The 14,716-nt window shown below is 51.8% G+C and overlaps 1 long non-coding RNA gene across 2 annotated transcripts; it reads right to left on the reverse strand.

Moving 5' to 3' along the window:
* Positions 1 to 1,204: 1,204 nt before the first annotated feature.
* On the reverse strand, positions 1,205 to 12,716 carry LOC142910387 (uncharacterized). 2 transcript variants are annotated; one of them, XR_012932881.1, is made up of 2 exons: positions 12,620 to 12,716; positions 1,205 to 3,860 (listed from the first exon to the last, which is right to left on the reverse strand). It is a non-coding gene; the product is annotated as an uncharacterized LOC142910387 (long non-coding RNA). The 2 variants fall into 2 exon arrangements; XR_012932880.1 differs by lacking the exon at positions 12,620 to 12,716 and adding an exon at positions 12,000 to 12,310.
* Positions 12,717 to 14,716: the final 2,000 nt, after the last annotated feature.

The raw sequence follows: 14,716 nt of genomic DNA on the forward strand, positions 1-14,716 counted from the left end.
ACAATAAAACAAAGTTACAAAGTGGCGAGCCGGGTGAAGACAAATTAAACTTAAGCGAGATAATTAAAGTGAATGCAATCAGGCGAGGGCAGGAGGCAAGGCCCCGCGTGGCTAGGCCCCGCGTTGTAAAGTTCCAACCTGGACATCGATTCCCATGCTCGCTGCTACTCAACTGACATCCCTACGAGAGAGAGCGAGGCTCTACCTTGGTAAACAACAACCACAACCACCACCACAACAACCACAATCGCAATGAGAATTTTTCACCTCAGATTTCAGTGCCTGTTACCTCGTGACGTCACGCAGCAGCAGGGGACGTGACGTCACTTCCGGGATACGAGCACGCTCCTCCCACAATGAGCGGCTCCGTAAATAAATAAATTAGAGAATGAATAAATTATGTTAATGTTGCGCCCAAATGTCGTGAGTGCTGAACCTGTTGCAATAAACTCGCGACGGCTTTAACGATACACATTATGTTAATGAGCCGCTAGTCACTGGGCGTAGCTTTGCCCAAATAAGGATTGGCACTGGAACGATATCGGCAGTGACCCAAGCGGAGGTGACATCATGTGCAAGAGCGCGGTGGACGGGGGAGGGGTGAATACGTTGGTGACATGATGTCACTAGCGAGGTACACCTCCCCCTGGCGTTTCACGCCGATGAGGTAATGCAGAGTGGTGACGTCACAGAGTTGGAGTTTAAGTTAATTTAGATTCATTTTCCATTGCTCCCTCCCTTGGGTGTGTGAGCTCAGCTACAACGTGGACATTATTGTGTATACACTGTGTGTGTACACTGTATGTACACTGTGTGTATACACTGTGTGTCACTGTGTGTCGCTGTGTCACTGTATCACTGTGTGTGAGTACACTGTGTGTATATATATACAGTGTGTGTACCATGTTTGTGTACACTGTGTATATACTGTATGTACACTGTGTGTGTACACTGTGTGTGTACACTGTGTGTGTGTACACTGTGTGTGTGTACACAATGTGTGTATGTACACTGTGTGTACACTGTGTGTGTACACAATGTGTATGTACACTGTGTGTGTGTACACAATGTGTGTGTACACTGTGTGTGTACACTCTGTGTGTACACTGTTTGTGTCCGCATTGAACCGAACCCCCGGCAAGGCCATCTACTTAATGAGAGAAAATTCACACGAAATGTCCTTCTCAACGAAGCCTTCCGGATGTAATATGAAATGATCTTTTAATGAGGAAATAAAATCATCGAAGTCAAAACACAACACAATTCAAAGATGTTTCATTTTAAAACTTCAAAATGGAGCATGGGGTGCTTGCGTGAATGCATCCATCGTGTGCAAATGTTGTGACTTTCCTGGCCTGAAGGCCGTCAATGTGTTGGACCATTATTGGTGCACAGCGTCTCAACAACAGCAGTGGGGTTTGCTTCAACCGATGGTTACGAACATTAAGACGTGAATCAGCAAGGAGCATTTCTAGTCCCAGTTAGACAAAATCTACGTCAACACGTAAGACAAAACTACAATTCGTGTTGTAGAGAATGTACCTCCTCCTATACGTGTAACTTTTAAGTGGTATGCCTTGTAACTGATGAATGATCCGAGCGTGCTCCCTATTTCAAAGATAATGAGTTGCTTCAGAGGCAGATGCTTCGTGAAACACAAAAGTACCCTTTGACCTGTATCACAAGAACAACGGGTCTCACCCGAGTTCTCTTTACAGGTTACTTCCAAACACACACACATTTTGTCCTAACATCACTTATTCAATGTTTGTTCCTCATACAAAATGTTACATGCACGCGCACAATCAGACAAGTATTCATTCTAAATCATTGACGGGCATATTAACATTGAATTACTGCAGCGAAATTGACTGCATCACGTTACATCGTATTAACAAGAAGTTATTTTACAAATACGCACCGTCTGCTTAACAGTGTATGTACAACGTACTATTGTTGCGTCATTCAAAACGAGTAGGCCGTTGCATGCTGGCGTCTGGGTCAAAATGTAGCAAATTCTAAACATTACGCTACAAATGGATCACGGCGTTTCGATGGCAACACAAGCACTCGTCATCAGGTGGGACAAGCACAGCAGCAAGAAGAAGAAACTGCTGGAGTAGGCGCCTACTACTTCAGCAGTTTCTCTTGCTGTGGTTGTCCCACCTGATGACGATTGTTCGTGTTGCGATCTAAACGCCGTGATCTGTTATGTTTCTACCCACGTGGTGACTTTACCGAAAGAACTCAACAGTGTGGATTCCTGCAGTCACGAAAGCTTCGAATCAAGATTACCTACAAACTACACAACTGAGATGACGCATCAATCATCACCCCCTACTGACAGGCTCTTGTCCACATGCAGGCTGGTGCAGGGCCACCACCTTGTGCCACACAGGGGCAGCTGCTACTTGAGGATGCTCTTCGAGTGTTTCAGACGAGGTACGACACAAATCTCCGTGTTGCTGAGGCGGTTAAGCAAGCACCGTGTAAATGCAAATATTATAACAGTGAATGCTTGGGAGCTTATTGTCTCTCGCTCCTGGTGAGAAATTGACCCAACCCACAGGTCCACAAAGACTGGCCGCTCTTACTCTGCAGGATGAACCTGCAGGTGCATCTATTGTAGCGACATTGTCTCTGGCTTACACATCTACCGGGTCTCCACTTGACTTTGTATTGTCTAGGAAGTCCACCCACACCTCCACTTCCACAAACTGCTGGGAGTTGCCTCGCTCTGCCTCACAGTCAGAATTCTCCTCCTGCTTCACGTTGCCTCCATCGATGTGAAGGTCCCATTTTGGAGTTTCATCTTCACATTTCACCTTCACTTCTTCACTCTTCACCATCACCTCTTCCCTCTTCACCATCACTTCTTCCCTCTTCACCATCACTTCTTCCCTCTTCACCATCACCTCTTCATATTTCACCTCGATACCTTTAAAAGTGTCCAAGCTGGGATTTTCTTCTGGTTCTTGTTTCAAGAGGGATGGGCTTATTGTGGCACTTTGACTTTCACAAGCTGATTTCAGACTCCACTCCTTGTGGATCTTCTGATGCTTCTGTGTTTTCCGGTGATCTATAAGATGTGGTTGCTGTGCAAACGCCTTCCCGCACGGAGTGCACCTGAAGGGTTTCTCTCCCGTGTGTGTTCTCTGGTGTATTACAAGAGTAGATGAAAGTGTAAACGCCTCCCACACAGAGTACACTTGAAGGGTTTCTCTCCCGTGTGTGTTCTCTGGTGTAATACGAGATTATATGACTGTGTAAACGCCTTCCCGCACGGAGTGCACCTGAAGGGTTTCTCTCCCGTGTGTGTTCTCTGGTGTATTACAAGAGTAGATGAAAGTGTAAACGCCTTCCCACACAGAGTACACTTGAAGGGTTTCTCTCCCGTGTGTGTTCTCTGGTGTGCTACAAGAGCAGATGACTGCGCAAATGCCTTCCCACACACACTGCACTTGAAGGGTTTCTCTCCCGTGTGTATTCTCTGGTGTTCTACAAGAGTAGATGACCGTGCAAATGCCTTCCCACACACACTGCACTTGAAGGGTTTCCCTCCCATGTGTGTTCTCAGGTGTTCTACAAGAGCAGATGACTGTGAAAATGCCTTCACACACACACACTGCACTTGAAAGGTTTCTCTCCCGTGTGTGTTCTCTGGTGTACTTTAAGAGCAGATGGCCATGCAAAAGCCTTCCCACACACACTGCACTTGAAGGGTTTCTCTCCTGTGCGAGTTCTCTGGTGCTGTGTCAAATTTTCAGTCCGATCCGTGCTGTATGCACGCTGGTCGCAATGTTGACTTGTCGTACCGAGCTGCTGTGCTGACTGCCTTTGCTCCATCAGACCAGCGTCAGCTGCAGACAGAAAAAAATAATATCCACACCATCTACACGTCAGTATCGAGGCACAGAGGAATGCATATGTAGTGTTGTAAGGACGAGCAGACTTCTTATGGAGGCACACTCTGTTTATTGTATTATTTCCTTATACAACGCTTAACACACACAGAGGGATATTCGGTCCCCTCACCCGATACCCTAGGGAGGTACAGCCTCCGGACCTGGCGGGACTCACACGTCTACCGCTAACCTCCTTGATACCTAAGGAGGTACAACCTCCGGACTCGGCGGGACTCACACGTCTACCGCTATCCTAGTCCTCCGGCTAGGACCTAGGGGAGGCTATCTGACCCACCGCTGGCCCGGTGGGTCCTGACCACTGGGTATGCCGAGCCTTAGCCCTTAGAAGGGCTGAAAGGCTGGTCCAGGGTCCTAGCTAGGCTTCAGCCCAGTCTTCTATCTTCTTGCAGGGAGAGAACTCCTCGAGGTCCGTTGGGTCACCCGTCTTATACCCCTTCGTGGCCAGGCAGAACCAATCATACATTCCCACGTGGAACCGTCTGATTGGTTCGCACCAAACCCTGGCCACGATCCGTTTCACCTCGACTGACCCCAACCGTTGTACCCAGGGGTAATGCTGCACTGCCCTGGTGGCAACGCAGGTTACGCAACAGCGCGTAGTTAACACCTCTACATCACCCCCTCCTTCGGAAGCTCCAGCCGTCCCGGCTGCAACAATGGGAAACTCCGAAATTACCAATGGTAGAAGAATTGTGAGTGTGCCTCACGAACAACAAGAACAATTAAACCCCTATAAATACCCCCCTTAACAACATAACGTATGTACAAGGCACTAGACATGCCAAAAAAACATTATAACAACCGGCGAGATTTCGCGCGCGTGCGTTTCGCGGGGCCATCGTAGGGGATGGCAGGCTTTGTCGGTGGCACAAGGGAAGGAGGAGGATGAGCCAGAGCATCCGGTGGGCTTTTAGGCATCTCCACGGGGACACCTGCTGCTCCACGGTCCATTGAGGCCGAACGTGGCCTGCATAGAGTGTCACTCCCGCGTCATCTGCAGGAGGAATGACACGCCTGCGCTGCGGGTTAGGCACCAACGGGGCAACATCCGGCTCGTCGGACGCGTCGCACACTCGGCCCCCGTGTCGTGTGTGTTGTGGAGGGACGCGTGGCGTGACGAAGGGTTTTAACCGAGAGGGGTGAACGCACCAGCGACGCCGTCCCCAGCTAATTTTAACACATTGGGGACGCAGGACTTCCACTACCTCAACCGGGCCTCGCCATGGTCTGAGGAGTTTGGCCGACGTGGACACCGGCACCTGGGGGCAGTGGAGCCATGCCCTGTCTCCCGGTGCCCACCGATGCGTGTACGTCCGAGGGTCCCGCAGTCGCAAATTCGCCCGTTGGCGGGAAGCCGAATTTTCAATGGCGGCCTCCCGTGCCTCGGCCAACTTACGGAGGTTGAATCGCAAGTGGTCAACGAGCTTTGACTTTTGCGGTGGCTGTTCGATTTCCAGCCGAACGTTGGCGGGAGGAAAGGCATCCCTGCCATACATTAGAAAGAACGGGGAAAATCCCGTCGCCGCGTGAGGTGCCATACGGTATGCGGCGAGGACCCCCGGAACCTGCAAGTCCCAATCGAGGTGGGATTCATCGACCTGATGGCATAACATAGCGGTGAGAGTTCTATGAAGGCGCTCCACCATGCCGTCGGTCTGGGGATGGTAGGGCGAAGTGCGCACTTTCTTAGTGCCCAACAGACGGCACACATCAGTCAGCAAGGCTCCTGAAAAATTTCTTCCCTGATCGGTCAGCAACCGTTCTGGTGCGCCCTTGTCCAGGACGTAGCCTTGAACAAAGGCGTCCACAACGGCCGCCGCCGACTGGTTGGGGAGGGCCCAGGCCATAGGCCACCGTGTAAAATACTCTACCCCAACCAGAAGGTACTTATTACCCCGTGGCGTAGTAGGAAAAGGGCCCAAAATATCGAGAGCCACCAACTCATTTATACGAGAGACCGAAATGGGTTGCAGGAGTGGGCATGCCGGTTTAGCCGGCGGTTTACGTTGCGCACAATGGGTGCATCCCAGCAAAATGTCAGTGACGTCGCGCAGCATGCCCGGCCAGAAAAATTGCAACCGCAACAACCCAATGGTCTTATGAACACCCAGGTGCAATAAACGCTCATGCGCCGCCCATACGGCCTTGCATCGCAAGGCGGATGGCACGACGATTTTATGTTGACACGAGTCAGCATCCCAATGCATCAACAAGCCGCGCTTCATGACAAATGAATTAAATTTGCCCTGTCTTGGAACCGCATTATTCGCGTGGCGACGCAACCTCAATAACGACATGTCCTTGCCCTGGTGCCGACCCCATTCGGCCAAAGTTAGCCCCAGCAAATCATCACTGGCCATTGGATCTGCATGATCCAACATCGGCGCTGAGGCGGCGGGAAGTGCGGCTGACACCGTTGTGAGAGGCGCGACCTGCGCAGGCAGTGGCGGCTTACAACAGCCCGAGCCCAAAAAACACGCACATTTTTGAGCCGGCGGAAGGCGAGACAATGCATCGGCATTCGTGTGTTGTGCACCCCTACGGTAAGTGACATTGAAATCGTAGTCCTGAAGGACTTCGAGCCACCGAGAAAGCTGCCCGGACGGTTGGTCAACCCGCAGAGCGTACTGTAAAGCCGAATGATCAGATCGCACAGTAAAATGCTGACCATACAGGTACGGCCTGTATTGCTGAATAAAAAAAACAATGGCCAGCAGCTCACGTCTGGTCACACAGTATCTTTGTTCAGCAAGAGACAAGACTCTGCTACCATAGGCAACAACCCTTTCAATGCCATCAACTTTTTGGGACAGAACACCCCCAATCCCCGTATTGCTAGCGTCGGTGTCCAACACGAATGGCACGGAAAAATCGGGGTACGCAAAGGACGGTGCCGTCACGAGCGCGTTCCGCAAGGAGTCGAACGCAGCCTGTTCTGCGTCCCCCCAATGAAACGCCACCCCTTTTGACGTAAGGGCGTGGAGCGGCTTGGCAATCGTCGCGAAGCCAGCAACAAACCGGCGGTAGTACGACGCAAAACCAATAAAACTACGAACATCGCCCGCAGATGTAGGGGTCGGCCAATGTTGAACACATTTGTTTTTTTCAGGGTCGGTAGAGATGCCCGAGCGGCTAACTATGTGGCCCAGATAGCGCACAGACTCACGCAGGTGACACTTCTGCGGCTTGAATTTCAAGTTAGCGGCCCGCATTTTCAAGAAGACAGCACGCAATCGTTCGATGTGTTCGCCGAACGTGCGGCTAAAGACGATGACGTCGTCAAGATAAATGAGACATGAGTCCCACTGGAGCCCAGCGAGGACCAGCTCCATGAGCCTCTGGAACGTCGCTGGGGCCGAGTGGAGACCGATGGGCAATCTATTAAACTCGAAAAGGCCCTGTGGTGTCCGAAAAGCAGTCTTAGGTTTTGACGATTCGTCGAGGGGGAGTTGCCAAAACCCCGACAGAAGGTCCAAGGTGGAGAAATAGTGCGCCCCTGCCAGGGCATCCAATGACTCGTCCATACGAGGGAGAGGGTAGGCGTCCGCTACCGAGATTTTATTTAGGCGCCGAAAATCAACGCAAAAACGGAGACTGCCATCGTGCTTTTTGACCAGCACTATTGGAGCTCCCCAGGGACTAGTGGAGGGAGAAATTATATCGGCCTTCAGCATGTCATCCACAGCCGATTTAACATGCTGTTTCTCCGCCGGGCTAAGCCGAAACGGGTTTTGTCGAATCGGGGCAGCGTCACCAGTATCAATGTGGTGACGCAGCAGCTTGGTGCAGCCAATATCAAATTTAGATTTACTAAAGACATCGGAAAATTCTCGCAGAAGAGCGCGCAATTTAATTCGCTGCGAATGAGACAGATCACCCGTGTCTGTGCAGAGCGCGTCCAACCATCTCTCATCCGATTCGGAAGGAGGTGGGACCTGCGGCGTGTCATGCACGTGTCCCGCGACTCCGGTCCCCAACGGCACCGGGGTCGCGTGAGCGAGCACAGTTCCTTGCGGAATGACGGTTGTGGACAATCCGACATTCAAAACCTGCAAGAACGGCTCCCTGTCGGCTGCTACGAGGGTCTGTGCAGCCACCAAATCTAACCCCTTAGCAGCTGCGTTTGAAGGCCCCAGCAAAATGCCATGTGCCGAGGCCTCCGGGGCTAGCGGTTTCTTAAGTTGCAAGGGCACGAGCATTTGTGTCCCTGGCGGAATGCGGACTGTGCTCGCAACAAACGCCTGCACCGAGGCACTAGCCATGCGCGGATGTGAGGGTGTGGGCAAGAACGCCATCCGTCGACCCGACGGGAGTTCGATGCAGCCTTGATCTACAAGGATCTTAATAGGCATTTTCGCGAGAAAATCAGTGCCTAACAAACACGGCACGGCGAGGGAGGAAGAGACCAAAATAGGCCCTGCCAATTTAATGTCTCCAATCGAAATTTGCGCCCGAATTTGCCCAATAATGCCAAGTGAACTGCCATTAGCGGCGAAACACGGGATAGAAACCCGTTCCAAGGGGCGGCATCGTACGGGCAGTATATTGTAAATCAGATCCGAAATTATCGTAGCCGACGCACCAGTATCGACCAACACGCGAAATTCCACACCCTCGATTGATCCGACAACCACGGACGAACCTGCCGTCGCCGCGACTACCCTATGGGCCAACTCAGACCACTGCCCAGGTCCGAGTGGCTGCGAACAAACGCCAGAATACCCCCGATCACACGCCGAATCGCGAGCCCTTCTTATGGTGCGTTGCAGTGTGTATGGTGTGAATGAGGGCTGAGCGTGAGAGGCGTCGCGACTTGCCTGGTTTTGCCGCGATGCCGTGGACGTCCTGTAGTCCTGGCCCCGGGATGCGGAGGGGCGTCGTCGAGGCGCACGGCAGTCAGAGGAGATGTGGCCTCGTCGGCCACAGTTGAAGCACGTCACGTCGCCGCGTGGAGCAGGCCGTCCCCGCTGCTGGTCGTTGCGGCGACCAGCGTGGTCGGACGATCGCCGGCCCGTTGACCTGGTCGCCATGAAGGCCCGGTCGGGGGAGAACTCGGCGTCCCTGCTGGCAGGCTCCGACGTCGAAGCCGAGGCGGCGATGGTCGATTCCGTGTGGAGCAGCAGATGTGCGTGGATGCACTGAGCGGCTCGTAGCGAGCACATACCGTCGTCGTCCACCGCTTGGATGACGATGCGCAGCTCGCGCGCCAGCTCCAGCATCTTCTGGAGAACGATGGCATCGATGGCCTCGTCGTCCATGCGAGGGTAACCCGCTCTTGCCATCGCCAGTAGAGCGGTCCGGAATGCCAACGGAGACTCTTTAGGGCGGCGTCGCCTGTCGTAAAATCGGCTGCGGACGTCGGATGGAGGCCCGTACACGTCGGACATCCATCGGAGGGCCGATTGAAGAGTCGCCCTTTGTTGCCTGGGGATGGTGAGGAGCGAGGCGAGAGCGTCGTCATCCAAAGTGGCCGGTAGTGCTCGGAGCGCCTGTGCGTCCGACCAGCCCACCATCTCTTGGTGGCTCAGGAAGCGACGCTGGAACGCCGCCCAGTCGCCCCCTTCAGATGTGAATTCTCGGAAGATGGGCAGGCGTTGTTGGAGGGCGGACGTCGTCTCCCCCTCAGCTTGTACCGTCTCGAGCCGGAGATCGGCGATTTCCCGGCCGATAGAGTCTACTGTACCGTGTCGGTACAGTGATGACGCGGCGTCCGCTGAGGAACTTGAATCCGCAGCGTCGCGTGCTGATGACGTTGCGGGTTGTGATTGGCCCCCCACGTTCCCAGGATGCCTCTGGCTTCCACTTCCGGCGGAATCACGTGGTTTCCCGGCGGGAAAATCAAAATGTCTGCCCCGGCCGGTGGCGGGAACGTCTGCCGGCGGTTGACTCGGCCTGCCCGCAACCTCCAAGTTGATCTCTTCAAGAATGGAGGCCGCGGCGTGTAGGAGTTGAGCGAGACGGCCGTGTGCTGCCCTGAGTCCGTCCCCCATGGCAGGGGGAGCAACCGGCTGCTCAACCGGTGGCTGGGCGGCCGTCAACGCGGCAGCGTTTTCAGCGGAGCTGGCGGTGCTTGCAGGTGAGACAGCGTTATCTTCGTTCTGGCTCCGCGCGTGGGCTGAACTTCTGGTTTCCATTTCCAACCACTTCTGACTCCAGTTGTAGAGTTGTAAGGACGAGCAGACTTCTTTAGGAGGCACACTGTTTATTGTATTATTTCCTTATGCAACGCTTAACACACACAGAGGGATATTTGGTCCCCTCACCCGATACCCTAGGGAGGTACAGCCTCCGTACCTGGCGGGACTCACACGTCTACCGCTAACCTCCTTGATACTTAAGGAGGTACAACCTCCGGACTTGGCGGGACTCACACGTCTACCGCTATCCTAGTCCTCCGGCTAGGACCTAGGGGAGGCTATCTGACCCACCGCTGGCCCGGTGGGTCCTGACCACTGGGTATGCCGAGCCTTAGCCCTTAGAAGGGCTGAAAGGCTGGTCCAGGGTCCTAGTTAGGCTTCAGCCCAGTCTTCTGTCTTCGTGCAGGGAGAGAACTCCCCGAGGTCCGTTGGGTCACCCGTCTTATACCCCTTCGTGGCCAGGTAGAACCAATCATACATTCCCACGTGGAACCGTCTGATTGGTTAGCACCAAACCCTGGCCACGATCCGTTTCACCTCAACTGACCCCAACCGTTGTACCCAGGGGTAATGCTGCACCGCCCTGGTGGCAATGCAGGTTACGCAACAGCGCGTAGTTAACACCTCTACACATATGCTGATGGTCTGGTAAGTGCTGCTCACTCAGAGGAGGAGTTGGAGGTGCTGCTGCTGAACCTGGAGCTTGCCACCAAGAGGTGGGGCCTTACCATCAGACCCACCAAAACTAAGCACCTGCCTGGGTATTTTGTACCATCAGACACTCCACCCCCACAACTCCCAATTGGTGATGGGGCATTTGTGGAGAGAGTGGAGAGTTTCCCATACCTGAGCAGTGTGCTCATGACCGGCTAAGGTTTGACAGTAGACGTCTCACTCCGAATCAGTCGCGTGGCAATATCTTTTCATCGGTAACATTGTGTGGAAGCTACCTGGTCTGTCGCTCTGCACGAAGCTTCAAGTCTTCTTGGCCACAATCATTCCCTTCCTTCTCTACGCTTGAAAAACGTGGAGCCCCCTAATGGAACATCTTTGCCAGTTCGAAACATTTAGGCGGGCCTGCCTACAATCTATCCTGGTTCTTTCGGTAAAGTCACGTAGAATGAGAATAAAATAATAAATTGATAAAATAAAATAACACAGCGCTGTCCTCCAGACAGTCTCGTCCCTTCACCTGATGAAGGCTGCTTGTGTTGTGGCCGAGACGTCGTGAGATTATTGTGTTATTTTATTTGATCAATGTATTATTTTATTCTCATTCTACGTGACTTTACCGAAAGAACCAAAGAAGATTAATCCTTGCAGTCACGAAAGCTTTAAATCGAAATTTAATCCATCCTGGGTTTAACCAGGCAGGATTGTGTGAGGAGCTCACAAATTCCTGAAAGATCTGGACAAAGTCCCATCAGTGGGCTACTCCAGCATGCTCCTGCCAGCGGGCGTTCGACACTTGATGTGGCCTCAACGTGCATATAGTCCGGCACAAGTGCCATGATGATGTCACAGCCAATTAGTGGCAAATCGCGGTTGTTGTTGAGTGAGTGGGTTGGTGAGTGAATTAATGGGTGAGTGGGTTGGTGAGTGATTAGGTGAGTGGGTTTAAGGGTGAGTGAGTTGAGTGAGTGACGGATGGGTGGGTGAGTGAATGAGTGGGTGAGTGAATTCAGCCGTGAATGGATGGGAGGTTGAGTGGGTTTGTGGGTGGGTGAGTAGGTGGGTGAGTGGGTGGGTGAGTGACTGAGTGGGTGAGTGAGTGGGTGAATAGGTGAGTGGGTGAATAGGTGAGTGGGTGAGTGAGTTAGTGAGTGGATAAGTGAGTGGGTAGTTGAGTGAGTGGGTGGTTGAGTGAGTGGGTTGGTGAGTGGGTGAGTGAGTTGGTAAGTGATCAAGCGGGTGGGTGAGTGACGGAGCATCTCACAGTTTGCTTTGAACTGTGTAGGTAACGTCCAGAAAAGTTGAGTTGGCCGTGGTGGTGGTGGAGTCGATGGTTGAAGGCTCAACAATTGGGGGTCTATCCCCTTTGGGGTCAACTTCACCGGGGTCCCAGCAGAGGTCTGCAAGGAGGTCTCGAGATTCCAAACGTACATTCAATGGGGAAGGCGGAGCTGGGGAGATGAGTGAACAACACATTGAGCAAACCACTGCACCACCACTCCCCACTCACACAGTGCGCTAACCACTGCACCACCACTCCCCACACACACACACAGTGCGCTAACCACTGCACCACCACTCCCCCCACACACAGTGCGCTAACCACTGGCACCACCACTCCCCCCACACACACAGTGCGCTAACCACTGCACCACCACTCCCCCCACACACACACAGTGCGCTAACCACTGCACCACCACTCCCCACACACACACACAGTGCGCTAACCACTGCACCACCACTGCCCACAAACACACAGTGCGCTAACCACTGGCACCACCACTCCCCCCACACACACACAGTGCGCTAACCACTGCACCACCGCTCCCCACGTACACCACAGCTTGGTACCAGATGTATCGACCTCTGTCCCGCTCGGCTCACCGTGGTTGCAAGTGACGAGGTGGAGGAGGAGGAGAGGCAGGAGGAGGTGGAGGAGTCGATCTAGTCCGTAGAACTGCCCCATCTCCATGAACCTCACGTGGAGGGAAAATCGATTCTCGGTTAGATTAAAATACTCGCGTCGATTCCTTTGCGGATAACATGGGAATCGATTGTTGGAGAATTTTGATGGTATGTAGTCGATTCCCGTTGTGATAACATGGGAATCGATTATTGGTGAATGGTGCTCATGGAATCGATTTTCAATGGGGATAAAGTGGGAGTCGAGTTGGTGGTAGTGATTATAGCTGTTGGAATCGATTACCTTTGGGATAACATTGGAATCCATTGTAGAAGATATTGGTGGAGTTATATTGTTATTGCTCCTCTGTTTCAATATAATTTACGTGCAAACTTTTCCGACTACACACTTATTAAAACAATGCCCTCCATAACTTTTACCCCGGGGTTTAAATATTGTTTTTGTGATTAACAAAAAAAAACCCGAAAGAGCGGGAAACATTGAACACCCTGCTCACTGATTGGTCCAAGCGGCACCCGGCCACCTCCCACCATCGCCTTCTCCTATTGGACGCTGCCTTTAGCAGCGTTGCGCTCCCATTGGCTGAGCAAACTCGGACCACGAATCGCGTTTCGTAATCATAGCTCGACACGATTCAGCACGAGAAGGAATCGAAACAACGGAATCGCGTATGAGTAAAAACATTTTATTTAAATATGGTACGTCAACAATAAAACTTTTCTTTTTTTTACATTTATTTACACCGGCGCGAATGCCAACGCGAGTTTTATTGTCGATGTTGAGTTTTGTAATTTCTGTAAAAAAAATTTGCCTCAAAGTCGCTCCCGCCTCGGAGCCAATCGGATTTGGCGTCTCCCTTCCCACGTGACGTGAAGTTTTTTTTGTTTTCCCGCCAATTTGTTTTGGCTCCTCCCCCTCACCCACCGCCATATTTTTTTAATTCGTGAGGGGGGTGCAGACGCCTGCAAATTTATTTTTGTTGCTCAATTAACGACGAGGACGACGAGGAGGACGACGACCCGCTAGGAGTGTGAGGAAGCCACTTTTGAGAGAAAGCGTGAGGTAAAGAATGCCCTCTACCGTCCACTCCGTGATTTGCAGGCGATTTGCAGGTGCAGTGTTGTTGAGTCTGTGGACGCTAAAGGGGGCTGCAACTAACCCATCTATCGTGCAGTAAATCGATGTGAAAAAACAAAGTATAAATTACATCAATATAATAAATGTACTCAGTATATTCTTAAATAAGCTGAGCTATTAACACAGAGCAACTGGGTATACACTACGCTATATAATGAATGCCATATAGTAAACCAATGAAAAACTAAAATATAAACTACCTCAATGTTTTATGAGACCTCCTTTGTCAGTGACAAGATATAGTGATAGGTTTTACCCTTTTAACTGGCACAAAACTGACACCTTTATTCAAGGCATCATGTGTTGTGGTTATTGCAAACATGATGCCTTGAATAAAGGTGTCAGTTTTTGTGCCAGTTAAAAGGGTAAAACCTATTACTATACCTCAATGTTATCAATAAACTCTCCAACCAGCTGAGCCACCAACAATAAGTCGGTATATATCACAATGCCATATGGCAAAACAATGGGTGGATTCTTCTATTCGTGACTGCAAGGATCCATACTCTTTGGTTCTATTCGGTAAAGTCACGTAGGTAACAAAAATAAAATAACAAAAATCACGACGTTTTGGCCACAACGCAAGCGGCCTTCATCATGACGGCACGGTCTCTTCACCTGATGAAGGCCGCCTGTGCTGTGGCCGAAACGTCGTGATTTTTTGTTATTTTATATTTTAATTAACCTACGTGGTGACTTTACCGAATAGAACCACAGAGTTTGTGGGATCCTTCCCCTCACCTCCAGCACCATGGACAGCGACGGGCCCCGTTCACAGGGACGAGTCCATCCACGCTCCTCGGGACGGAGGAGTGGGGGAGAGAAACAGCCACGAGGCGCTGTTATACTCCACGTTACAAACCACAACGTTAACCGTGCTGTGAGAGGTGTTAAGAGGCAGTGCCAGCGAAAGAGCTGCG

Source organism: Petromyzon marinus, unplaced genomic scaffold, assembly GCF_048934315.1.
Source record: "Petromyzon marinus isolate PM22_M1 ecotype Great Lakes invasive population unplaced genomic scaffold, UKy_Petmar_22M1.pri1.0 PM_G_Scaffold_142, whole genome shotgun sequence".
Classification (NCBI taxonomy): Eukaryota; Metazoa; Chordata; class Hyperoartia; order Petromyzontiformes; family Petromyzontidae; genus Petromyzon; species Petromyzon marinus.